This window comes from Leuresthes tenuis, unplaced genomic scaffold (genome assembly GCF_036924035.1).
Source record: "Leuresthes tenuis unplaced genomic scaffold, fLeuTen1.0.hap1 SCAF_12, whole genome shotgun sequence".
NCBI lineage: Eukaryota > Metazoa > Chordata > Actinopteri > Atheriniformes > Atherinopsidae > Leuresthes > Leuresthes tenuis.
The window spans coordinates 1,088,860-1,112,148 of record NW_027325366.1 but is presented as its reverse complement, the minus strand read 5'-3'; the positions used below and the strand labels follow the sequence as shown (position 1 = coordinate 1,112,148).

The 23,289-nt window shown below is 47.5% G+C and overlaps 29 non-coding genes across 29 annotated transcripts; 13 read left to right on the top strand and 16 right to left on the bottom strand.

Moving 5' to 3' along the window:
- The first annotated feature begins 422 nt into the window (after window positions 1-422).
- Window positions 423-586, top strand: LOC140266134 (U1 spliceosomal RNA). The gene has a single exon (XR_011906791.1). It is a non-coding gene; the product is annotated as a U1 spliceosomal RNA (small nuclear RNA).
- A 602-nt stretch (window positions 587-1,188) lies between these two features.
- Window positions 1,189-1,352, top strand: LOC140320164 (U1 spliceosomal RNA). The gene has a single exon (XR_011918037.1). It is a non-coding gene; the product is annotated as a U1 spliceosomal RNA (small nuclear RNA).
- A 606-nt stretch (window positions 1,353-1,958) lies between these two features.
- LOC140265816 (U1 spliceosomal RNA) lies at window positions 1,959-2,122 on the top strand. Its single transcript, XR_011906506.1, has one exon. It is a non-coding gene; the product is annotated as a U1 spliceosomal RNA (small nuclear RNA).
- A 603-nt stretch (window positions 2,123-2,725) lies between these two features.
- LOC140266147 (U1 spliceosomal RNA) lies at window positions 2,726-2,888 on the top strand. Its single transcript, XR_011906803.1, has one exon. It is a non-coding gene; the product is annotated as a U1 spliceosomal RNA (small nuclear RNA).
- A 603-nt stretch (window positions 2,889-3,491) lies between these two features.
- LOC140320152 (U1 spliceosomal RNA) lies at window positions 3,492-3,655 on the top strand. The gene has a single exon (XR_011918026.1). It is a non-coding gene; the product is annotated as a U1 spliceosomal RNA (small nuclear RNA).
- A 601-nt stretch (window positions 3,656-4,256) lies between these two features.
- On the top strand, window positions 4,257-4,420 carry LOC140320532 (U1 spliceosomal RNA). The gene has a single exon (XR_011918370.1). It is a non-coding gene; the product is annotated as a U1 spliceosomal RNA (small nuclear RNA).
- Window positions 4,421-5,028: 608 nt separating this feature from the next.
- Window positions 5,029-5,192, top strand: LOC140320563 (U1 spliceosomal RNA). The gene has a single exon (XR_011918399.1). It is a non-coding gene; the product is annotated as a U1 spliceosomal RNA (small nuclear RNA).
- A 602-nt stretch (window positions 5,193-5,794) lies between these two features.
- Window positions 5,795-5,958, top strand: LOC140320140 (U1 spliceosomal RNA). The gene has a single exon (XR_011918015.1). It is a non-coding gene; the product is annotated as a U1 spliceosomal RNA (small nuclear RNA).
- Window positions 5,959-7,846: 1,888 nt separating this feature from the next.
- On the bottom strand, window positions 7,847-8,037 carry LOC140320383 (U2 spliceosomal RNA). Its single transcript, XR_011918237.1, has one exon. It is a non-coding gene; the product is annotated as a U2 spliceosomal RNA (small nuclear RNA).
- A 275-nt stretch (window positions 8,038-8,312) lies between these two features.
- LOC140320951 (U5 spliceosomal RNA) lies at window positions 8,313-8,426 on the bottom strand. Its single transcript, XR_011918719.1, has one exon. It is a non-coding gene; the product is annotated as a U5 spliceosomal RNA (small nuclear RNA).
- Window positions 8,427-8,835: 409 nt separating this feature from the next.
- On the bottom strand, window positions 8,836-9,026 carry LOC140266244 (U2 spliceosomal RNA). The gene has a single exon (XR_011906890.1). It is a non-coding gene; the product is annotated as a U2 spliceosomal RNA (small nuclear RNA).
- Window positions 9,027-9,301: 275 nt separating this feature from the next.
- Window positions 9,302-9,415, bottom strand: LOC140320950 (U5 spliceosomal RNA). The gene has a single exon (XR_011918718.1). It is a non-coding gene; the product is annotated as a U5 spliceosomal RNA (small nuclear RNA).
- A 376-nt stretch (window positions 9,416-9,791) lies between these two features.
- On the bottom strand, window positions 9,792-9,982 carry LOC140320270 (U2 spliceosomal RNA). The gene has a single exon (XR_011918134.1). It is a non-coding gene; the product is annotated as a U2 spliceosomal RNA (small nuclear RNA).
- A 264-nt stretch (window positions 9,983-10,246) lies between these two features.
- On the bottom strand, window positions 10,247-10,360 carry LOC140320948 (U5 spliceosomal RNA). The gene has a single exon (XR_011918716.1). It is a non-coding gene; the product is annotated as a U5 spliceosomal RNA (small nuclear RNA).
- A 386-nt stretch (window positions 10,361-10,746) lies between these two features.
- Window positions 10,747-10,937, bottom strand: LOC140266263 (U2 spliceosomal RNA). The gene has a single exon (XR_011906907.1). It is a non-coding gene; the product is annotated as a U2 spliceosomal RNA (small nuclear RNA).
- A 248-nt stretch (window positions 10,938-11,185) lies between these two features.
- On the bottom strand, window positions 11,186-11,299 carry LOC140320947 (U5 spliceosomal RNA). Its single transcript, XR_011918715.1, has one exon. It is a non-coding gene; the product is annotated as a U5 spliceosomal RNA (small nuclear RNA).
- Window positions 11,300-14,496: 3,197 nt separating this feature from the next.
- LOC140320490 (U2 spliceosomal RNA) lies at window positions 14,497-14,687 on the bottom strand. Its single transcript, XR_011918335.1, has one exon. It is a non-coding gene; the product is annotated as a U2 spliceosomal RNA (small nuclear RNA).
- A 275-nt stretch (window positions 14,688-14,962) lies between these two features.
- On the bottom strand, window positions 14,963-15,076 carry LOC140320946 (U5 spliceosomal RNA). The gene has a single exon (XR_011918714.1). It is a non-coding gene; the product is annotated as a U5 spliceosomal RNA (small nuclear RNA).
- A 682-nt stretch (window positions 15,077-15,758) lies between these two features.
- Window positions 15,759-15,922, top strand: LOC140266530 (U1 spliceosomal RNA). Its single transcript, XR_011907152.1, has one exon. It is a non-coding gene; the product is annotated as a U1 spliceosomal RNA (small nuclear RNA).
- Window positions 15,923-16,078: 156 nt separating this feature from the next.
- On the bottom strand, window positions 16,079-16,192 carry LOC140320770 (U5 spliceosomal RNA). The gene has a single exon (XR_011918553.1). It is a non-coding gene; the product is annotated as a U5 spliceosomal RNA (small nuclear RNA).
- A 961-nt stretch (window positions 16,193-17,153) lies between these two features.
- LOC140320440 (U1 spliceosomal RNA) lies at window positions 17,154-17,317 on the top strand. The gene has a single exon (XR_011918290.1). It is a non-coding gene; the product is annotated as a U1 spliceosomal RNA (small nuclear RNA).
- A 605-nt stretch (window positions 17,318-17,922) lies between these two features.
- On the top strand, window positions 17,923-18,086 carry LOC140266138 (U1 spliceosomal RNA). Its single transcript, XR_011906795.1, has one exon. It is a non-coding gene; the product is annotated as a U1 spliceosomal RNA (small nuclear RNA).
- Window positions 18,087-18,657: 571 nt separating this feature from the next.
- Window positions 18,658-18,821, top strand: LOC140266026 (U1 spliceosomal RNA). Its single transcript, XR_011906698.1, has one exon. It is a non-coding gene; the product is annotated as a U1 spliceosomal RNA (small nuclear RNA).
- A 603-nt stretch (window positions 18,822-19,424) lies between these two features.
- On the top strand, window positions 19,425-19,588 carry LOC140266518 (U1 spliceosomal RNA). The gene has a single exon (XR_011907141.1). It is a non-coding gene; the product is annotated as a U1 spliceosomal RNA (small nuclear RNA).
- A 1,416-nt stretch (window positions 19,589-21,004) lies between these two features.
- Window positions 21,005-21,118, bottom strand: LOC140265808 (U5 spliceosomal RNA). Its single transcript, XR_011906499.1, has one exon. It is a non-coding gene; the product is annotated as a U5 spliceosomal RNA (small nuclear RNA).
- Window positions 21,119-21,494: 376 nt separating this feature from the next.
- Window positions 21,495-21,685, bottom strand: LOC140320391 (U2 spliceosomal RNA). Its single transcript, XR_011918244.1, has one exon. It is a non-coding gene; the product is annotated as a U2 spliceosomal RNA (small nuclear RNA).
- A 267-nt stretch (window positions 21,686-21,952) lies between these two features.
- Window positions 21,953-22,066, bottom strand: LOC140266022 (U5 spliceosomal RNA). Its single transcript, XR_011906694.1, has one exon. It is a non-coding gene; the product is annotated as a U5 spliceosomal RNA (small nuclear RNA).
- Window positions 22,067-22,476: 410 nt separating this feature from the next.
- LOC140266246 (U2 spliceosomal RNA) lies at window positions 22,477-22,667 on the bottom strand. The gene has a single exon (XR_011906892.1). It is a non-coding gene; the product is annotated as a U2 spliceosomal RNA (small nuclear RNA).
- Window positions 22,668-22,915: 248 nt separating this feature from the next.
- Window positions 22,916-23,029, bottom strand: LOC140265882 (U5 spliceosomal RNA). The gene has a single exon (XR_011906567.1). It is a non-coding gene; the product is annotated as a U5 spliceosomal RNA (small nuclear RNA).
- Between the last annotated feature and the right edge of the window lie 260 nt (window positions 23,030-23,289).

Genomic DNA, 23,289 nt, shown 5'->3' with positions numbered 1-23,289 from the left:
CCAGGCAGGTGGGCATTGCCTTAGAGATGGGGAGGAACAAAATGAAAAAAGAGGACATGTGACCACTGAAGTGGATCTTTAGCAAGGTTTGCCTAATGCTGCAGCATGTCTGCACTGGAGATATGCAGCTGCCCAGCCGTGAGGGTTTGCCTCAACTGAGAAATTTCCCAGTGTGGATGGGTGTGGCTTTAGAGATGGGGAGGAGGGGAAAGAAATACATTTGTGCTGCAAGTTCCTTGGTTGTTTAAAAGAAGAAGTGATCAGAAAGATAATGAAAAGCCTTACTGTTTTAATCTGCAAACATTTTAGTTTCGGGGTAGCTGCTGCTGCTGGCATGGCACACCAGACAGTTGAAGTTGCAGCACCGTCCGGCCGAGTGAGGCACCTGGGAAAGAGGTATCAGCCTCTGACATTTCCAACTCATACTTACCTGGCAGGAGAGACACCATGATCAAGAAGGTAGTTCATTCAAGGCGAGGCTCAGTCATTGCACACCGACTGTACTGACCCTTGCGAATTCCCCAAATGTGGGAATCTCGACTGCATAATTTCTGGTAGTGGGGGACTGCGTTCGCGCTTTCCCCTGATTTGGCTGTTTAACATGAATATTTCTGGTCTGCATTACCCTTTTATGACCTTGTGTCACTGTTTTAGCAACACCTGCCATCTTTAAAATGGATGTTTAGTAAGGTACGCTGAATGCTGCAGCATGTCTGCACAACAGATATGCAGCTGCGCAGTTGTCAGATGAGGTCATACAGTGCAGTCACCCCAGGCAGGTGGGCATTGCCTTAGAGATGGGGAGGAACAAAATGAAAAAAGTGGACATGTTACCACTGAAGTGGATGTTTAGCAAGGTTTGCCTAATGCTCTAGCAGGTCTGCACTGGAGATATGCAGCTGCCCAGCCGTGAGGGTTTGCCTCAACTGAGAAATTTGCCAGTGTGGGTGTTGCTTTAGAGATGGGGAGGAGGGGAAAGAAATACATTTGTGCTGCAAGTTCCTTGGTTGTTTAAAAGAAGAAGTGATCAGAAAGATAATGAAAAGCCTTACTGTTTAATCTGCAAACATTTTAGTTTCGGGGTAGCTGCTGCTGCTGGCATGGCACACCAGACAGTTGAAGTTGCAGCACCGTCCGGCCGAGTGAGGCACCTGAAAAAGAGGTATCAGCCTCTGACATTTCCAATTCATACTTACCTGGCAGGAGAGACACCATGATCAAGAAGGTGGTTCACTCAAGGCGAGGCTCAGTCATTGCACACCGACTGTACTGACCCTTGCGAATTCCCCAAATGTGGGAATCTCGACTGCATAATTTCTGGTAGTGGGGGACTGCGTTCGCGCTTTCCCCTGATTTGGCTGTTTAACATCAGTATATCTCATCTAAAATTCCCTTTTTTGACCTTGTGTCACTGTTTTAACAACACCTTGCCGTCTTTAAAATGGATGTTTAGTAAGGTATGCTGAATGCTGCAGCATGTCTACACAACAGATATGCAGCTGCACAGTTGTCAGGTGAGGTCATACAGTGCAGTCACCCCAGGCAGGTGGGCATTGCCTTAGAGATGGGGAGGAACAAAATGAAAAAAGAGGACATGTGTCTAACGAAGTGGATGTTTAGCAAGGTTTGCCAAATGCTGCAGCATGTCTGCACTGGAGATATGCAGCTGCCCAGCCGTGAGGGTTTGCCTCAACTGAGAAAATTTCCCAGTGTGGGTGGGTGTGGCTTTAGAGATGGGGAGGAGGGGAAAGAAATACATTTGTGCTGCAAGTTCCTTGGTCGTTTAAAAGAAGAAATGAACAGAAAGATAATGAAAACCCTTACTGTTTTAATCTGCAAACGTTTTAGTTTCGGGGTAGCTGCTGCTGGCATGGCACACCAGACAGTTGAAGTTGCAGCACCGTCCGGCCGAGTGAGGCACCTGGGAAAGAGGTATCAGCCTCTGACATTTCCAACTCATACTTACCTGGCAGGAGAGACACCATGATCAAGAAGGTGGTTCACTCAAGGCGAGGCTCAGTCATTGCACACCGACTGTACTGACACTTGCGAATTCCCCAAATGTGGAAATCTCGACTGCATAATTTCTGGTAGTGGGGGACTGCGTTCGCGCTTTCCCCTGATTTTGCTGTTTAACATGAATATTTCTGGTCTGCATTACCCTTTTATGACCTTGTGTCACTGTTTTAGCAACACCTGCCATCTTTAAAATGGATGTTTAGTAAGGTACGCTGAATGCTGCAGCATGTCTGCACAACAGATATGCAGCTGCGCAGTTGTCAGATGAGGTCATACAGTGCAGTCATCCCAGGCAGGTGGGCATTTCCTTAGAGATGGGGAGGAACAAAATGAAAAAAGTGGACATGTGACCACTGAAGTGGATGTTTAGCACGGTTTGCCTAATGCTGCAGCATGTTTGCACTGAAGATATGCAGCTGCCCAGCCGTGAGGGTTTGCCTCAACTGAGAAATTTCCCAGTGTGGATGTGGCTTTAGAGATGGGGAGGAGGGGAAAGAAATACATTTGTGCTGAAAGTTCCTTGGTTGTTTAAAAGAAGAAGTGATCAGAAAGATAATTAAAAGCCTTACTGTTTTAATCTGCAAACGTTTTAGTTTCGGGGTAGCTGCTGCTGCTGGCATGGCACACCAGACAGTTGAAGTTGCAGCACCGTCCGGCCGAGTGAGGCACCTGGGAAAGAGGTATCAGCCTCTGACATTTCCAACTCATACTTACCTGGCAGGAGAGACACCATGATCAAGAAGGTGGTTCACTCAAGGCGAGGCTCAGTCATTGCACACCGACTGTACTGACCCTTGCGAATTCCCCAAATGTGGGAATCTCGATGCATAATTTCTGGTAGTGGGGGACTGCGTTCGCGCTTTCCCCTGATTTGGCTGTTTAACATCAGTATATCTCATCTAAAATTCCCTTTTTTGACCTTGTGTCACTGTTTTAACAACACCTTGCCGTCTTTAAAATGGATGTTTAGTAAGGTACGCTGAATGCTGCAGCATGTCTACACAACAGATATGCAGCTGCACAGTTGTCAGGTGAGGTCATACAGTGCAGTCACCCCAGGCAGGTGGGCATTGCCTTAGAGATGGGGAGGAACAAAATGAAAAAAGAGGACATGTGACCACTGAAGTGGATGTTTAGCACGGTTTGCCTAATGCTGCAGCATGTTTGCACTGGAGATATGCAGCTGCCCAGCCGTGAGGGTTTGCCTCAACTGAGAAATTTCCCAGTGTGGGTGTGGCTTTAGAGATGGGGAGGAGGGGAAAGAAATACATTTGTGCTGCAAGTTCCTTGGTTGTTTAAAAGAAGAAGTGATCAGAAAGATAATGAAAAGCCTTACTGTTTAATCTGCAAACATTTTAGTTTCGGGGTAGCTGCTGCTGCTGGCATGGCACACCAGACAGGTGAAGTTGCAGCACCGTCCGGCCGAGTGAGGCACCTGAAAAAGAGGTATCAGCCTCTGACATTTCCAATTCATACTTACCTGGCAGGAGAGACACCATGATCAAGAAGGTGGTTCACTCAAGGCGAGGCTCAGTCATTGCACACCGACTGTACTGACCCTTGCGAATTCCCCAAATGTGGGAATCTCGACTGCATAATTTCTGGTAGTGGGGGACTGCGTTCGCGCTTTCCCCTGATTTGGCTGTTTAACATGAATATTTCTGGTCTACATTACCCTTTTTTGACCTTGTGTCACTGTTTTAGCAACACCTTGCCATCTTTACAATAGATGTTTAGTAAGGTACGCTGAATGCTGCAGCATGTCTACACAACAGATATGCAGCTGCGCAGTCAGGTGAGGTCATACAGTGCAGTCACCCCAGTTAGGTGGGCATTGCCTTAGAGATGGGGAGGAACAACATGATAAAAGAGGACATGTGACCACTGAAGTGGATGTTTAGCAAGGTTTGCCAAATGCTGCAGCATGTTTGCACTGGAGATATGCAGCTGCCCAGCCGTGAGGGTTTGCCTCAACTGAGAAATTTCCCAGTGTGGGTGTGGCTTTAGAGATGGGGAGGAGGGGAAAGAAATACATTTGTGCTGAAAGTTCCTTGGTTGTTTAAAAGAAGAAGTGATCAGAAAGATAATGAAAAGCCTTACTGTTTTAATCTGCAAACGTTTTAGTTTCGGGGTAGCTGCTGCTGCTGGCATGGCACACCAGACAGTTGAAGTTGCAGCACCGTCCGGCCGAGTGAGGCACCTGGGAAAGAGGTATCAGCCTCTGACATTTCCAATTCATACTTACCTGGCAGGAGAGACACCATGATCAAGAAGGTGGTTCACTCAAGGCGAGGCTCAGTCATTGCACACCGACTGTACTGACCCTTGCGAATTCCCCAAATGTGGGAATCTCGACTGCATAATTTCTGGTAGTGGGGGACTGCGTTCGCGCTTTCCCTTGATTTGGCAGTTTAACATCAGTATATCTCATCTAAAATTCCCGTTTTTTGACCTTGTGTCACTGTTTTAACAACACCTTGCCGTCTTTAAAATGGATGTTTAGTAAGGTACGCTGAATGCTGCAGCATGTCTACACAACAGATATGCAGCTGCGCAGTTGTCAGGTGAGGTCATACAGTGCAGTCACCCCAGGCAGGTGGGCATTGCCTTAGAGATGGGGAGGAACAAAATGAAAAAAGAGGACATGTGTCTAATGAAGTGGATGTTTAGCAAGGTTTGCCAAATGCTGCAGCATGTCTGCACTGGAGATATGCAGCTGCTCAGCCGTGAGGGTTTGCCTCAACTGGGAAATTTTCCAGTGTGGGTGGGTGTGGCTTTAGAGATGGGGAGGAGGGGAAAGAAATACGTTTGTGCTGCAAGTTCCTTGGTTGTTTAAAAGAAGAAGTGATCAGAAAGATAATGAAAAGCCTTACTGTTTAATCTGCAAACATTTTAGTTTCGGGGTAGCTGCTGCTGCTGGCATGGCACACCAGACAGTTGAAGTTGCAGCACCGTCCGGCCGAGTGAGGCACCTGAAAAAGAGGTATCAGCCTCTGACATTTCCAATTCATACTTACCTGGCAGGAGAGACACCATGATCAAGAAGGTGGTTCACTCAAGGTGAGGCTCAGTCATTGCACACCGACTGTACTGACCCTTGCGAATTCCCCAAATGTGGGAATCTCGACTGCATAATTTCTGGTAGTGGGGGACTGCGTTCGCGCTTTCCCCTGATTTGGCTGTTTAATATGAATATTTCTGGTCTACATTACCCTTTTTTGACCTTGTGTCACTGTTTTAGCAACACCTTGCCATCTTTAAAATGGATGTTTAGTAAGGTACGCTGAATGCTGCAGCATGTCTACACAACAGATATGCAGCTGCGCAGTCAGGTGAGGTCATACAGTGCAGTCACCCCAGGCAGGTGGACATTGCCTTAGAGATGGGGAGGAACAAAATGAAAAAAGTGGACATGTGACCACTGAAGTGGATGTTTAGCAAGGTTTGCCAAATGCTGCAGGATGTCTGCACTGGAGATATGCAGCCGCTCAGCCGTGAGGGTTTGCCTCAACTGAGAAATTTCCCAGTGTGGGTGTGGCTTTAGAGATGGGGAGGAGGGGAAAGAAATACATTTTGTGCTGCAAGTTCCTTGGTTGTTTAAAAGAAGAAGTGATCAGAAAGATAATGAAAAGCCTTACTGTTTTAATCTGCAAACATTTTAGTTTCGGGGTAGCTGCTGCTGCTGGCATGGCACACCAGACAGTTGAAGTTGCAGCACCGTCCAGCCGATTGAGGCACCTGGGAAAGAGGTATCAGCCTCTGACATTTCCAACTCATACTTACCTGGCAGGAGAGACACCATGATCAAGAAGGTGGTTCACTCAAGGCGAGGCTCAGTCATTGCACACCGACTGTACTGACCCTTGCGAATTCCCCAAATGTGGGAATCTCGACTGCATAATTTCTGGTAGTGGGGGACTGCGTTCGCGCTTTCCCCTGATTTGGCTGTTTAACATGAACATTTCTGGTCTACCTTACCCTTTTTTGACCTTGTGTCACTGTTTTATAACACCTTGCCATCTTTAAAATGGATGTTTAGTAAGGTATGCTGAATGCTGCAGCATGTCTACACAACAGATATGCAGCTGCGCAGTTGTCAGGTGAGGTCATACAGTGCAGTCACCCCAGGCAGGTGGGCATTGCCTTAGAGATGGGGAGGAACAAAATGAAAAAAAGAGGAAATGTGACCACTGAAGTGGATGTTTAGCCAGGTTTGCCAAATGCTGCAGCATGTCTGCACTGGAGATATGCAGCTGCCCAGCCGTGAGGGTTTGCCTCAACTGAGAAATTTCCCAGTGTGGATGGGTGTGGCTATAGAGATGGGGAGGAAGGGAAAGAAATACATTTGTGCTGCAAGTTCCTTGGTTGTTTAAAAGAAGAAGTGATCAGAAAGATAATGAAAAGCCTTACTGTTTTAATCTGCAAACATTTTAGTTCCGGGGTAGCTGCTGCTCCACTCTTCTGGGTTTTGTTTCAGTCATTAGAAGCCAAACTATTGCTTTTATAGGTTACTTTTAATCAAAGTTTAAGCCTCCAATGATGGAGAGCAGTTCATTCAGTCCTGACTAGAACCAGAAAATATCACCATATTAGTCCAGTGCTCAGGTCTCTGCACTAGCTTTCTGCCGCTCAGAGAATAGACTTTAAAACAGTTCTATTTAGCTGTGCACATGACAACTGAAAGTATTTTATTTGCACTCTTCGCTTTTAAGTTAATTAATTAGTTATTTTCTATCTTTTATGGAATTATTTTATTGGCCTTCTTGTGATTTTATGTAGCTGTAAAGCAATTTTGTTTACGAATTGTGCTCTACAAATAAACTTGCCTTGCCTTTCCTCAACCTAAAAGGAGCTTTCCATTTGTGGGGCTTCTGCAGGCCCCTCCCCGTCTTCTGCCTCACCTGACTGCTGTCCACCATTCAGGGGTTTTGGTGGTAAATTTGAATTTCCCAGCCTAGCTGTTTTAAATAGCTCATCAACTGCCTCTGACTGCCCTCCATTTCCACCTCCTTCCTGTATTTTTAGGGATTTCAACTTGTTGGCAAAAGATTTTGGGCAATCTCTGAAGAGGTGGTTTTATTCTCCACAGAGATTGCACTTTCTGCCATTCGTACACTCTTCGATGGTGTGACCAATTTCTCTACATTTGCGACAAAATACCTTTGTGCAGGCGTCCAACAGATGCCCATGCTCCCCACGCGGCAGAGTTTCGGCTGTCCCTGGTAGTGGATGTAGCCTCTGTTTTTCTGCAAGACAATCATGGGTGGGAGATGTTTCAGGCCCTAGAAGCCCTGGGGGTCTTGCCATTGTTGGATGGGGACCCTCCAGGTGCAATTCCAAATGCCATTGCAGTATTTCAACCTGCAATGAGCAAGAAAGCAAAAACAACCAAAAACATTTTGATAAAGAATTTTAACTACAATATAGTTGGAAAACTTTAATCAAGCACAAAAATACCTCTTAAGCACAGGTTCTTAATGCCAAAGCATGCACAAAATCAAGGACACAGAGAAGGCAATCATAGTCTTAACCAAAAGATAGAGAAACAACAAATAAGAATCTACTTGGCTCTACTCTACTCCGAGAAGTCACTCTGCACAGCAACATGATTTTCTTTTGCACAAACAGAAAAGACTTAGCCCGCAAAGGTAAAGCCATCCAAAAATAGAAACAACTCATTAGTGCTGCTCTCCACGGAAGTCTTTAGTAAAAGGCGAAAGACACTCCCAGAGCCGTGTTAAAGTCTGCCTCGCATTCACTCCCTTTTCTCAGCAGACTAAAAGAAACTTCCATCCTGCACCACTGTTTGCTTTTTCACAAGAGCAGAGAAGAGCGCACCGTTCCAAGCGGCACTGCAGTACGGGGTCGATGCTTGGAGTGAACGGAGCAAGCTCCTTTTTCAACTCCTGTTCCTAAAAATCCATTTAATCTGTAGTCCTCGTATAGAGGACATATCAGATATTAAACTGATAAGAACAGATACTACACTTGATCTTAGCCAAAAGGCCGAGAAGCGATAACTGTCCACTGGTTCACGTCCGAGGGCCCTTCCTGGCACAATGCGCACTTGTCGCGGTGTTCTTTTTATGGCCATAGGTGGCCAGAGAGTCACTTTGCACCTCCGCCCACCCGCTGCACTGAGCACTCTTCAGCCCTTTTAAATGGTATAACTTTGCACTCCCGCGAGCACCATTCAAGCAACATCGGCACAGTCACAACAAGTAAGGCGACTCTACTCAGGGAAGTCACTCTGCACAGGAACAAGATTTCTTTTGCACAGACAGAAAGGACTTCACCCGCAAAGGTAAAGCCTGCCAAAAATAGAAACAACTCATTAGTGCTGCTCTCCACGGAAGTCTTTAGTAAAAGGCGAAAGACTTGTACGTTATGAAGAGAAACCAGAGTACGATTATCCGTCACTGCGGGAGCAGGGCACCAGGCCAGTTGGCATAGCCACCTTCCCCATGGTGAGCTTTGCTTGGTTGAGACGCTTGCTCCCCCTTGCTCCTCGGCTGACCAAGTAGGAACAATCGGGCCCTTTTCGATGGTTGCCTTGTCTTTTACTCTCTGCAAAAGACAAGGCAGCCACAAACACCACGGGAAACACCGTATTGAGGCTCTGTTCTGAGCGCTCATTCGGTGTCGCGTTTCTTTCAAGCAATTCTCCCGGTTAGCCCGCACTCGGCTCGCTCCCAGAGCCGTGTTAAAGTCTGCCTCGCATTCACTCCCTTTTCTCAGCAGACTAAAAGAAAATTTCATCTTGGGCTCCCTGAAACTTCCATCCTGCACCACTGTTTGCTTTTTCACAAGAGCAGAGAAGAGCGCACCGTTCCCAGTGGCACTGCAGTACCGGGTCGATGCTTGGAGTGAACGGAGCAAGCTCCTTTTTCAACTCCTGTTCCTAAAAATCCATTTAATATGTAGTCCTCGTATAGAGGACATATCAGATATTAAACTGATAAGAACAGATACTACACTTGATCTTAGCCAAAAGGCCGAGAAGCGATAACTGTCCACTGGTTCACGTCCGAGGGCCCTTCCTGGCACAATGCGCACTTGTCGCGGTGTTCTTTTTATGGCCATAGGTGGCCAGAGAGTCACTTTGCACCTCCGCCCACCCGCTGCACTGAGCACTCTTCAGCCCTTTTAAATGGTATAACTTTGCACTCCCGGGAGCACCATTCAAGCAACATCGGCACAGTCACAACAAGTAAGGCGACTCTACTCAGGGAAGTCACTCTGCACAGGAACAAGATTTCTTTTGCACAGAGAGAAAGGGCTTCACCCGCAAAGGTAAAGCCTGCCAAAAATAGAAACAACTCATTAGTGCTGCTCTCCACGGAAGTCTTTAGTAAAAGGCGAAAGACTTGTACGTTATGAAGAGAAACCAGAGTACGATTATCCGTCACTTCGGGAGCAGGGCACCAGGCCAGTTGGCATAGCCACCTTCCCCATGGTGAGCTTTGCATGGTTGAGACGCTTGCTCCCCGGCTGACCAAGTAGGAACAATCGGGCCCTATTCGAAGGCTGCCTTGTCTTTTACTCTGTGCAAAAGACAAGGCAGCCACAAACACCACGGGAAACACCGTATTGAGGCTTTGTTCTGAGCGCTCATTCGGTGTCACGTTTCTTTCAAGCAATTCTCCCGGTTAGCCCGCACTCGGCTCGCTCCCAGAGCCGTGTTAAAGTCTGCCTAGCATTCACTCCCTTTTCTCAGCAGACTAAAAGAAACTTCCATCCTGCACCACTGTTTGCTTTTTCACAAGAGCAGAGAAGAGCGCACCGTTCCCAGCGGCACTGCAGTACCGGGTCAATGCTAGGAGTGAACGGAGCAAGCTCCTTTTTCAACTCCTGTTCCTAAAAGTCCATTTAATATGTAGTCCTCGTATAGAGGACATATCAGATATTAAACTGATAAGAACAGATACTACACTTGATCTTAGCCAAAAGGCCGAGAAGCGATAACTGTCCACTGCTTCACGTCCGAGGGCCCTTCCTGGCACAATGCGCACTTGTCGCGGTGTTCTTTTTATGGCCAGAGGTGGCCAGAGAGTCACTTTGCACCTCCGCCCACCCGCTGCACTGAGAACTCTTCAGCCCTTTTAAATGGTATAACTTTGCACTCCCGCGAGCACCATCGGCACAGTCACAACAAGTAAGGCGACTCTACTCAGGGAAGTCACTCTGCACAGGAACAAGATTTCTTTTGCACGGACAAAAAGGGCTACACCCGCAAAGGTAAAGCCTGCCAAAAATAGAAACAACTCATTAGTGCTGCTCTCCACGGAAGTCTTTAGTAAAAGGCGAAAGACTTGTACGTTATGAAGAGAAACCAGAGTACGATTATCCGTCACTGCGGGAGCAGGGCACCAGGCCAGTTGGCATAGCCACCTTCCCCATGGTGAGCTTTGCTTGGTTGAGACGCTTGCTCCCCCTTGCTCCTCGGCTGACCAAGTAGGAACAATCGGGCCCTATTCGATTGCTGCCTTGTTTTTTACTCTGTGCAAAAGACAAGGCAGCCACAAACACCACGGGAAACACCGTATTGAGGCTTTGTTCTGAGCGCTCATTCGGTGTCGCGTTTCTTTCAAGCAATTCTCCCGGTTAGCCCGCACTCGGCTCGCTCCTAGAGCCGTGTTAAAGTCTGCCTTGCATTCACTCCCTTTTCTCAGCAGACTAAAAGAAACTTCCTTCCTGTACCACTGTTTGCTTTTTCACAAGAGCAGAGAAGAGCGCACCGTTCCCAGCGGCACTGCAGTACCGGGTCGATGCTTGGAGTGAACGGAGCAAGCTCCTTTTTCAACTCCTGTTCCTAAAAATTCATTTAATATGTAGTCCTCGTATAGAGGACATATCAGATATTAAACTGATAAGAACAGATACTACACTTGATCTTAGCCAAAAGGCCGAGAAGCGATAACTGTCCACTGGTTCACGTCCGAGGGCCCTTCCTGGCACAATGCGCACTTGTCGCGGTGTTCTTTTTATGGCCATAGGTGGCCAGAGAGTCACTGAGCACTCTTCAGCCCTTTTAAATGGTATAACTTTGCACTCCCGCGAGCACCATTCAAGCAATATCGGCACAGTCACAACAATTAAGGCGACTCTACTCAGGGAAGTCACTCTACACAGGAACAGATTTCTTTTGCACAGACAGAAAGGGCTTCACCCGCAAAGGTAAAGCCTGCCAAAAATAGAAACAACTCATTAGTGCTGCTCTCCACGGAAGTCTTTAGTAAAAGGCGAAAGACTTGTACGTTATGAAGAGAAACCAGAGTACGATTATCCGTCACTGCGGGAGCAGGGCACCAGGCCAGTTGGCATAGCCACCTTCCCCATGGTGAGCTTTTCTTGGTTGAGACGCTTGCTCCCCCTTGCTCCTCGGCTGCCCAAGTAGGAACAATCGGGCCCTATTCGATGGCTGCCTTGTCTTTTACTCTGTGCAAAAGACAAGGCAGCCACAAACACCACGGGAAACACCGTATTGAGGCTTCTGTCAACAAAGACTGATTGATCAAATCCAATATGGAAGTATTGATTAAGGGGAAAACCTCCTTGAACAGTCTGGTTGGGATTGGGTCTAACATACAAGTTGATGGTTTAGAAGAGACTATTGCTGTTGTTAGCTCAGATAGATCAACTGGGCAGAAGCCGTCTAAATACAAATCAGGTTCTAAAGATACTTCTAAAGCTGCTCTACTTGATAATACATCAGTGATAATAGTTGGAAGGATTCCATCAATCTTCTCTCTGATAGAAACAATTTTATTGATAAAGAATGTCATGAAATCATCACTGCTGAGAGTTAAAGGAATACATGGCTCAACAGAGCTCGGACTCTTTGTCAGCCTGGCAACAGTGCTGTAAAGAAACCTGGGATTATTATGAATAAGGGTGCGTTTTCCAGGACAGGACGCCTGGAGCCTGGTTCTTTTAGACAGTACCAGGGGGCTCAAGGCATATTTTTTGCCCCAGGAGAGGTGCTTGGATAAGGGTGCATTTTCCAGGACAGGGGGCCTGGAGCCTGGTTCTTCTACACAGTACCAGGGGTCTCACGGCAGAGTTTTTGCCCAAGGAAAGGTGCTTGAATAAGGGTGTGTTTTTCAGGACAGGGGGCCTGGAGCCTGGATCTTTTAGACAGTACCAGGGGGCTCAAGGCAGAGTTTTTGCCCAAGGAGATGTGCTTGAATAAGGGTGCGTTTTCCAGGACAGGGGGCCTGGAGCCTGGTTCTTTTAGACAGTACCTGGGGGCTCAAGACAGAGTTTTTGCCCAAGGAAAGGTGCTTGAATAAGGGTGTGTTTTTCAGGACAGGAGGCCTGGAGCCTGGTTCTTTTAGACAGTACCTGGGGGCTCAAGGCAGAGTTTTTGCCCAAGGAGAGGTGCTTAAATAAGGGTGTGTTTTCTAGGACAGGGGGCCTGGAGCCTGGTTCTTTTATGAATTATCAGGGGGTTCAAGGCAGAGTTATTACCCAAGGAAAGGTGCTTATGTACGGGTGTGTTTTCTCGGACAGGGGGCTTGGAGCCTTGTTCTTATGTATATTATCAGGGGGCTCAAGGAAGAGTTTTTACCCAAGGAGAGATGATTGAGTAAGGGTGTGTTTTCCAGCTTAGGGGGCCTGGAGCCTGGTTCTTTTATGAATTATCAGGGGGCCAGGCCCCAAGTTGATAAATTCCGCCCGAGAAAAGTGCTTAAAAATCGATCATTTCTCAGCAAAAATCCGCCTCAATTGACCTCCAGAAGTCGGGACTCTTCGATCCAAAGGGGTGTCCTTTTCCCCGGTGGAAAGTGTGCTAAATTGGAGAGGTTTACCTAGTCCAATTTCCCCCGAGAAAAGTGCTCAAAAATCGGCCTAATGTCCGCGAAAATCCCCCTCAACTGACCTCCTGGAGCCAGGCCCAAAGTTGGTAAAATATCCCCCGGAAAAAGTGCTTAAAAATCGTTCTTTTCTCCGCGAAAATACACCTCAATTGACCGCCAGCTGTCAGTCTTCAATCCACTATGCCCCGAGAAAATTGTCCGAAATTAGACCTCCTAGAGCCGGCTGCACCCGCCCATGAGCCCCCTCTGGTCAGTCATCCCCTGTTTCTTCTAACCTCCAGGAAACCATCCCCAACAGCCGGCCCCGTGCACCCACATTTAAGCCACCCTCCATGGACTGCAACAAGGATCCGAACTGCCTGGAACTCCACGCCCCTGGTACTATAAAAATAATTAATAAGTGGCCAAATTTTTTTTTCCAATCTGGCCACTTTTTAAAAAGGTTTATAGTACCAGGGGCGCGGAGTTTCCGCAGGTGTGGATGGATGGTGCAGTCCGTGGAGGGGTGCTTAAGTGTGGGTGCAGAGGGCCCGCTGGTAGGCATGGTTCCTGGAGGTTTGGAGATCCAGTGGAAGACTGAACGGAGGAGGGTGGCTCCATTCAGAGAGGGTGCTGCCTGCTTGAGGGGGTTTAATTTCGGACACTTTCCTTGGGGCAAATTCGACCGCTCCAACTTGGCACACTTGTCTTGGGGGAAAGTGTGCCATCACAATGTGAGCATGACTCACGGAGGTAATTTGAGGCGGATTTTCGTGGACACAAGGCCGATTTTCAAGCGCTTTTCTCGGTGCGGTATTTTACCAACTTGGTGCCTGGCTCCAGGGGGTCAATTGAAGGGCATTTTCGCGGACATGAGGCCGATTTTTGAACACTTTTCTCGGGGGTAATTGAACCAGGGAAACTGCCCCAACTTGGCACCCCTGTCTTGGGGAAAAGTGTGCCAAGTTGGAGCATGACTCCCAGAGGTAATTTGAGGCGGATTTTCGCGGACACAAGGCCAATTTTGAAGCACTTTTCTCGGTGGGGTATTTTACCAACTTGGTGCCTGGCTCCAGGAGGTGAATTGAGGGGCATTTTCGCAGACATGAGGCCAATTTTTGAACACTTTTCTCGGGGGAAATTGAACCAGGGAAACCGCTCCAACTTGGCACCCCTGTCTTGGGGAAAAGTGTGCCAAGTTGGAGCATTGCTATCGGAGGCAATTTGAGGCAGATTTTTGCGGATACAAGGCCGATTTTTAAGCACTTTTCTCGCAGTAAATAGAATCAGGAAGCCGCCCCAAGTGTGCAGAGGTGGAGCCTGGCTCCCGGAGGTCCGTGGGTGGCGTCCTCTAGTGGCAACATGGCCGATTGTCAAACACTGCTCTCTGGAAGAAATATGCAAATTTGTGCTCTGGCTCCTGGAGTCAGTAATGTCCAAAGCACCATGAAAGGGGCACCGGGAAACACCGTATTGAGGCTTTGTTCTGAGCGCTCATTCGGTGTCGCGTTTCTTTCAAGCAATTCTCCCGGTTAGCCCGCACTCGGCTCGCTCCCAGAGCCGTGTTAAAGTCTGCCTCGCATTCACTCCCTTTTCTCAGCAGACTAAAACAAAATTTCATCTTGGGCTCTCTGAAACTTCCATCCTGCACCACTGTTTGCTTTTTCACAAGAGCAGAGAAGAGCGCACCATTCCCAGCGGCACTGCAGTACCGGGTCGATGCTTGGAGTGAACGGAGCAAGCTCCTTTTTCAACTCCTGTTCCTAAAAATCCAATTAATATGTAGTCCACGTATAGAGGATATATAAGTTATTAAACTGATAAGAACAGATACTACACTTGATCTTAGCCAAAAGGCCGAGAAGCGATAACTGTTCACTGGTTCACGTCCGAGGGCCCTTCCTGGCACAATGCGCACTTGTTGCGGTGTTCTTTCTTTGGCCATAGGTGGCGAGAGAGTCACTTTGCACCTCCGCCCACCCGCTGAACTGAGCACTCTTCAGCCCTTCTAAACGGTATAACTTTGCACTCCCGCGAGCACCAATCAAGCAACATCGGCACAGTCACAACAAGTAAGGCGACTCTACTCAGGGAAGTCACTCTGCACAGGAACAAGATTTCTTTTGCACAGACAGAAAGGGCTTCACCCGCAAAGGTAAAGCCTGCCAAAAATAGAAACAACTCATTAGTGCTGCTCTCCACGGAAGTCTTTAGTAAAAGGCGAAAGACTTGTACGTTATGAAGAGAAACCAGAGTACGATTATCCGTCACTGCGGGAGCAGGGCAGCAGGCCAGTTGGCATAGCCACCTTCCCCATGGTGAGCTTTGCTTGGTTGAGACGCTTGCTCCCCCTTGCTCCTCGGCTGACCAAGTAGGAACAATCGGGCCCTATTCGATGGCTGCCTTGTTTTTTACTCTGTGCAAAAGACAAGGCAGCCACAAACACCACGGGAAACACTGTATTGAGGCTTTGTTCTGAGCGCTCATTCGGTGTCGCGTTTCTTTCAAGCAATTCTCCCGGTTAGCCCGCACTCGGCTCGCTCCCAGAGCCGTGTTAAAGTCTGCCTCGCATTCACTCCCTTTTCTCAGCATACTAAAAGAAAATTTCATCTTGGGCTCCCTGAAACTTCCATCCTGCACCACTGTTTGCCTTTTCACAAGAGCAGAGAAGAGCGCACCGTTCCCAGCGGCACTGCAGTACCGGGTCGATGCTTGGAGATGCGCTGAAAGAAATACATTTTTATTGCAAGTTCCTTGGTTGTTTAAAAGAAGAAGTGATCAGAAAGATAATGAAAAGCCTTACTGTTTTAATCTGCAAAGGTTTTAGTTTCGGGGTAGCTGCTGCTGCTGGCATGGCACACCAGACAGTTGAAGTTGCAGCACCGTCCGGCCGAGTGAGGCACCTGGGAAAGAGGTATCAGCCTCTGACATTTCCAGCTCATACTTACCTGGCAGGAGAGACACCATGATCAAGAAGGTGGTTCACTCAAGGCGAGGCTCAGTCATTGCACACCGACTGTACTGACCCTTGCGAATTCCCCAAATGTGGGAATCTCGACTGCATAATTTCTGGTAGTGGGGGACTGCGTTCGCGCTTTCCCCTGTTTTGCCTGTTTAACATGAATATTTCTGGTCTACATTACCTTTTTTGGACTTTGTGTCAAGCAACATCAGCACAGTCACAACAAGTAAGGCGACTCTACTCAGGGAAGTCACTCTGCACAGGAACAAGATTTCTTTTGCACAGACAGAAAGGGCTTCACCCGCAAAGGTAAAGCCTGCCAAAAAAAGAAACAACTCATTAGTGCTTCTCTCCACGGAAGTCTTTAGTAAAAGGCGAAAGACTTGTACGCTATGAAGAGAAACCAGAGTACGATTATCCATCACTGCGGGAGCAGGGCACCAGGCCAGTTGGCATAGCCACCTTCCCCATGGTGAGCTTTGCTTGGTTGAGACGCTTGCTCCCTCTTGCTCCTCGGCTGACCAAGTAGGAACAATCGGGCCCTATTCGATGGCTGCCTTGTTTTTTACTCTGTGCAAAAGACAAGGCAGCCACAAACACCATGGGAAACACCGTATTGAGGCTTTGTTCTGAGCGCTCATTCGGTGTCGCGTTTCTTTCAAGCAATTCTCCCGGTTAGCCGGCACCCGGCTCGCTCCCAGAGCCGTGTTAAAGTCTGCTTCGCATTCACTCCTTTTTCTCAGCAGACTAAAAGAAAATTTCATCTTGAGCTCCCTGAAACTTCCATCCTGCACCACTGTTTGCTTTTTCACAAGAGCAGAGAAGAGCGCACCGTTCCCAGCGGCACTGCAGTACCGGGTCGATGCTTGGAGATGCGCTGGATGGATAAAATGGATGTTTAGTAAGGTACGCTGAATGCTGCAGTATGTCTACACAACAGATATGCAGCTGCGCAGTTGTCAGGTGAGGATTGCCTTAGAGATGGGGAGGAACAAAATGAAAAAAAGAGGACATGTGACCACTGAAGTGGATGTTTAGCAAGGTTTGCCAAATGCTGCAGCATGTCTGCACTGGAGATATGCAGCTGCCCAGCCGTGAGGGTTTGCCTCAACAAAAAATTTCCCAGTGTGGGTGTGGCTTTAGAGATGGGGAGGAGGGGAAAGAAATACATTTGTGCTGCAAGTTCCTTGGTTGTTTAAAAGAAGAAGTGATCAGAAAGATAATGAAAAGCCTTACTGTTTTAATCTGCAAATGTTTTAGTTTCGGGGTAGCTGCTGCTGCTGGCATGGCACACCAGACAGTTGAAGTTGCAGCACCGTCCGATCGAGTGAGGCACCTGGGAAAGAGGTATCAGCCTCTGACATTTCCAACTCATACTTACCTGGCAGGAGAGACACCATGATCAAGAAGGTGGTTCACTCAAGGTGAGGCTCAGTCATTGCACACCGACTGTACTGACCCTTGCGAATTCCCCAAATGTGGGAATCTCGACTGCATAATTTCTGGTAGTGGGGGACTGCGTTCGCGCTTTCCCCTGATTTGGCTGTTTAACATAAATATTTCTGGTCTACTTCACCCGTTTTTGACCTTGTGTCACTGTTTTAGCAAAACCTTGCCGTCTTTAAAATGGATGTTTAGTAAGGTACGCTGAATGCTGCAGCATGTCTACACAACAGATATGCAGCTGCGCAGTTGTCAGGTGAGGTCATACAGTGCAGTCACCCCAGGCAGGTGGGCATTGCCTTAGAGATGGGGAGGAACAAAATGAAAAAAAGAGGACATGTGACCACTGAAGTGGATGTTTAGCCAGGTTTGCCAAATGCTGCAGCATGTCTGCACTGGAGATATGCAGCTGCCCAGCTGTGAGGGTTTGCCTCAACTGAGAAATTTGCCAGTGTGGGTGTTGCTTTAGAGATGGGGAGGAGGGGAAAGAAATACATTTGTGCTGCAAGTTCCTTGGTTGTTTAAAAGAAGAAGTGATCAGAAAGATAATGAAAAGCCTTACTGTTTTAATCTGCAAACGTTTTAGTTTCGGGGTAGCTGCTGCTGCTGTAATGGCACACCAGACAGTTGAAGTTGCAGCACCGTCCGATCGAGTGAGGCACCTGGGAAAGAGGTATCAGCCTCTGACATTTCCAACTCATACTTACCTGGCAGGAGAGACACCATGATCAAGAAGGTGGTTCACTCAAGGCGAGGCTCAGTCATTGCACACCGACTGTACTGACCCTTGCGAATTCCCCAAATGTGGGAATCTCGACTGCATAATTTCTGCTAGTGGGCGACTGCGTTCGCGCTTTCCCCTGATTTGGCTGTTTAACATGAATATTTCTGGTCTACATTACCCTTTTCTGACCTTGTGTCACTGTTTTAGCAACACCTTGCCGTCTTTAAAATGGATGTTTAGTAAGGTACGCTGAATGCTGCAGTATGTCTGCACAACAGATATGCAGCTGCGCAGTTGTCAGGTGAGGATTGCCTTAGAGATGGGGAGGAACAAAATGAAAAAAAGAGGACATGTGACCACTGAAGTGGATGTTTAGCAAGGTTTGCCAAATGCTGCAGCATGTCTGCACTGGAGATATGCAGCTGCCCAGCCGTGAGGGTTTGCCTCAACAGAAATTTCCCAGTGTGGGTGTGGCTTTAGAGATGGGGAGGAGGGGAAAGAAATACATTTGTGCTGCAAGTTCCTTGGTTGTTTAAAAGAAGAAGTGATCAGAAAGATAATGAAAAGCCTTACTGTTTTAATCTGCAAACGTTTTAGTTTCGGGGTAGCTGCTGCTGCTGGCATGGCACATTAGACAGTTGAAGTTGCAGCACCGTCCGGCCGAGTGAGGCACCTGGGAAATAGGTATCAGTCTCTGACATTTCCAACTCATACTTACCTGGCAGCAGAGACACCATGATCAAGAAGGTGGTTCACTCAAGGCAAGGCTCAGTCATTGCACACCGACTGTACTGACCCTTGCGAATTCCCCAAATGTGGGAATCTCGACTGCATAATTTCTGGTAGTGGGGGACTGCGTTCGCGCTTTCCCCTGATTTGGCTGTTTAACATAAATATTTCTGGTCTACTTCACCCGTTTTTGACCTTGTGTCACTGTTTTAGCAAAACCTTGCCGTCTTTAAAATGGATGTTTAGTAAGGTACGCTGAATGCTGCAGCATGTCTACACAACAGATATGCAGCTGCGCAGTTGTCAGGTGAGGTCATACAGTGCAGTCACCCCAGGCAGGTGGGCATTGCCTTAGAGATGGGGAGGAACAAAATGAAAAAAAGAGGACATGTGACCACTGAAGTGGATGTTTAGCAAGGTTTGCCAAATGCTGCAGCATGTCTGCACTGGAGATATGCAGCTGCCCAGCCGTGAGGGTTTGCCTCAACAGAAATTTCCCAGTGTGGGTTTGGCTTTAGAGATGGGGAGGAGGGGAAAGAAATACATTTGTGCTGAAAGTTCCTTGGTTGTTTAAAAGAAGAAGTGATCAGAAAGATAATGAAAAGCCTTACTGTTTTAATCTGCAAACGTTTTAGTTCCGGGGTAGCTGCTGCTGCTGGCATGGCACACCAGACAGTTGAAGTTGCAGCACCGTCGGGCCGAGTGAGGCACCTGGGAAAGAGGTATCAACCTCTGACATTTCCAGCTCATACTTACCTGGCAGGAGAGACACCATGATCAAGAAGGTGGTTCACTCAAGGCGAGGCTCAGTCATTGCACACCGACTGTACTGACCCTTGCGAATTCCCCAAATGTGGGAATCTCGACTGCATAATTTCTGGTAGTGGGGGACTGCGTTCGCGCTTTCCCCTGATTTGGCTGTTTAACATGAATATTTCTGATCTACATTACCCTTTTTTGACCTTGTGTCACTGTTTTATAACACCTTGCCATTTTTAAAATGGATGATTAATAAGGTACGCTGAAGGTTTGCCAAATGCTGCTATATGATAGCCGATAAAGAGACTGCTAACGTCACACAGGAAACCAACTTACTGCTGCTAAAGGTGCTTCTTCAAAGGTGCTCCAGAGCTTCACTGTCGCACCACTCTTCTGGGTTTTGTTTCAGTCATTAGAAGCCAAACTATTGCTTTTATAGGTTACTTTTAATCAAAGTTTAAGCCTCTAATGATGGAGAGCAGTTCATTCAGTCCTGACTAGAACCAGAAAATATCACCATATTAGTCCAGTGCTCAGGTCTCTGCACTAGCTTTCTGTCGCTCAGAGAATAGACTTTAAAACAGTTCTCTTTAGCTGTGCACATGACAACTGAAAGTATTTTATTTGCACTCTTCGCTTTTAATTTAATTAATTAGTTATTTTCTATCTTTTATGGAATTATTTTATTGGCCTTCTTGTGATTTTATGTAGCTGTAAAGCAATTTTGTTTACGAATTGTGCTCTACAAATAAACTTGCCTTGCCTTTCCTCAACCTAAAAGGAGCTTTCCATTTGTGGGGCTTCTGCAGGCCCCTCCCCGTCTTCTGCCTCACCTGACTGCTGTCCACCATTCAGGGGTTTTGGTGGTAAATTTGAATTTCCCAGCCTAGCTGTTTTAAATAGCTCATCAACTGCCTCTGACTGCCCTCCATTTCCACCTCCTTCCTGTATTTTTAGGGATTTCAACTTGTTGGCAAAAGATTTTGGGCAATCTCTGAAGAGGTGGTTTTATTCTCCACAGAGATTGCACTTTCTGCCATTCGTACACTCTTCGATGGTGTGACCAATTTCTCTACATTTGCGACAAAATACCTTTGTGCAGGCGTCCAACAGATGCCCATGCTCCCCACGCGGCAGAGTTTCGGCTGTCCCTGGTAGTGGATGTAGCCTCTGTTTTTCTCCAAGACAATCATGGGTGGGAGATGTTTCAGGCCCTAGAAGCCCTGGGGGTCTTGCCATTGTTGGATGGGGACCCTCCAGGTGCAATTCCAAATGCCATTGCAGTATTTCAACCTGCAATGAGCAAGAAAGCAAAAACAACCAAAAACATTTTGATAAAGAATTTTAACTACAATATAGTTGGAAAACTTTAATCAAGCACAAAAATACCTCTTAAGCACAGGTTCTTAATGCCAAAGCATGCACAAAATCAACGACACAGAGAAGGCAATCATAGTCTTAACCAAAAGATAGAGAAACAACAAATAAGAATCTACTTGGCTCTACTCTACTCCGAGAAGTCACTCTGCACAGCAACATGATTTTCTTTTGCACAAACAGAAAAGACTTAGCCCGCAAAGGTAAAGCCATCCAAAAATAGAAACAACTCATTAGTGCTGCTCTCCACGGAAGTCTTTATTAAAAGGCGAAAGACTTGTACGTTATGAAGAGAAACCAGAGTACGATTATCCGTCACTGCGGGAGCAGGGCACCAGGCCAGTTGGCATAGCCACCTTCCCCATGGTGAGCTTTGCTTGGTTGAGACGCTTGCTCCTCGGCTGACCAAGTAGGAACAATTGGGCCCTATTCGATGGCTGCCTTGTCTTTTACTCTGTGCAAAAGACAAGGCAGCCACAAACACCACGGGAAACACCGTATTGAGTCTTTGTTCTGAGCGCTCATTCGGTGTCGCGTTTCTTTCAAGCAATTCTCCCGGTTAGCCCGCAATCGGCTCGCTCCCAGAGCCGTGTTAAAGTCTACCTCGCATTCACTCCCTTTTCTCAGCAGACTAAAAGAAACTTCCATCCTGCACCACTGTTTGCTTTTTCACAAGAGCAGAGAAGAGCGCACCGTTCCCAGCGGCACAGCAGTACAGGGTCGATGCTTGGAGTGAACGGAGCAAGCTCCTTTTTCAACTCCTGTTCCTAAAAATCCATTTAATATGTAGTCCACGTATAGAGGACATATCAGATATTAAACTGATAAGAACAGATACTACACTTGATCTTAGCCAAAAGGCCGAGAAGCGATAACTGTCCACTGGTTCACGTCCGAGGGCCCTTCCTGGCACAATGCGCACTTGTCGCGGTGTTCTTTTTATGGCCATAGGTGGCCAGAGAGTCACTTTGCACCTCCACCCACCCGCTGCACTGAGCACCCTTTTAAATGGTATAACTTTGCACTCCCGCGAGCACCATTCAAGCAACATCGGCACAGTCACAACAAGTAAGGCGACTCTACTCAGGGAAGTCACTCTGCACAGGAACAAGATTTCTTTTGCACAGACAGAAAGGGCTTCACCCGCAAAGGTAAAGCCTGCCAAAAATAGAAACAACTCATTAGTACTGCTCTCCACGGAAGTCTTTACTAAAAGGCGAAAGACTTGTACGTTATGAAGAGAAACCAGAGTACGACTATCCGTCACTGCGGGAGCAGGGCACCAGGAAAAGTTGGCATAGCCACCTTCCCCATGGTGAGCTTTGCTTGGTTGGAACGCTTGCTCCCCCTTGCTCCTCGGCTGACCAAGTAGGAACAATCGGGCCCTATTCGATGGCTGCCTTTTTTTTTACTCTGTGCAAAAGACAAGGCAGCCACAAACACCACGGGAAACACCGTATTGAGGCTTTGTTCTGAGCGCTCATTCGGTGTCGCGTTTCTTTCAAGCAATTCTCCCAGTTAGCCCGCACTCGGCTCGCTCCCAGAGCCGTGTTAAAGTCTGCCTCGCATTCACTCCCTTTTCTCAGCAGACTAAAAGAAAATTTCATATTGGGCTCCCTGAAACTTCCATCCTGCACCACTGTTTGCTTTTTCACAAGAGCAGAGAAGAGTGCACCGTTCCCAGCGGCACTGCAGTACAGGGTCGATGCTTGGAGTGAACGGAGCAAGCTCCTTTTTCAACTCCTGTTCCTAAAAATACATTTAATATGTAGTCCTCGTATAGAGGACATATCAGATATTAAACTGATAAGAACAGATACTACACTTGATCTTAGCCAAAAGGCCGAGAAGCGATAACTGTCCACTGGTTCACGTCCGAGGGCCCTTCCTGGCACAATGCGCACTTGTCGCGGTGTTCTTTTTATGGCCATAGGTGGCCAGAGAGTCACTGAGCACTCTTCAGCCCTTTTAAATGGTATAACTTTGCACTCCCGCGAGCACCATTCAAGCAACATCGGCACAGTCACAACAAGTAAGGCGACTCTACTCAGGGAAGTCACTCTGCACAGGAAAAGATTTCTTTTGCACAGACAGAAAGGGCTTCACCTGCAAAGGTAAAGCCTGCCAAAAATAGAAACAACTCATTAGTGCTTTCTTCCACGGAAGTCTTTAGTAAAAGGCGAAAGACTTGTACGTTATGAAGAGAAACCAGAGTACGATTATCCGTCACTGCGGGAGCAGGGCACCAGGCCAGTTGGCATAGCCACCTTCCCCATGGTGAGCTTTGCTTGGTTGAGACGCTTGCTCCCCCTTGCTCCTCAGCTGACCAAGTAGGAACAATCGGGCCCTATTCGATGGCTGCCTTGTCTTTTACTCTGTGCAAAAGACAAGGCAGCCACAAACACCACGGGAAACACCGTATTGAGGCTTTGTTCTGAGCGCTCATTCGGTGTCGCGTTTCTTTCAAGCAATTCTCC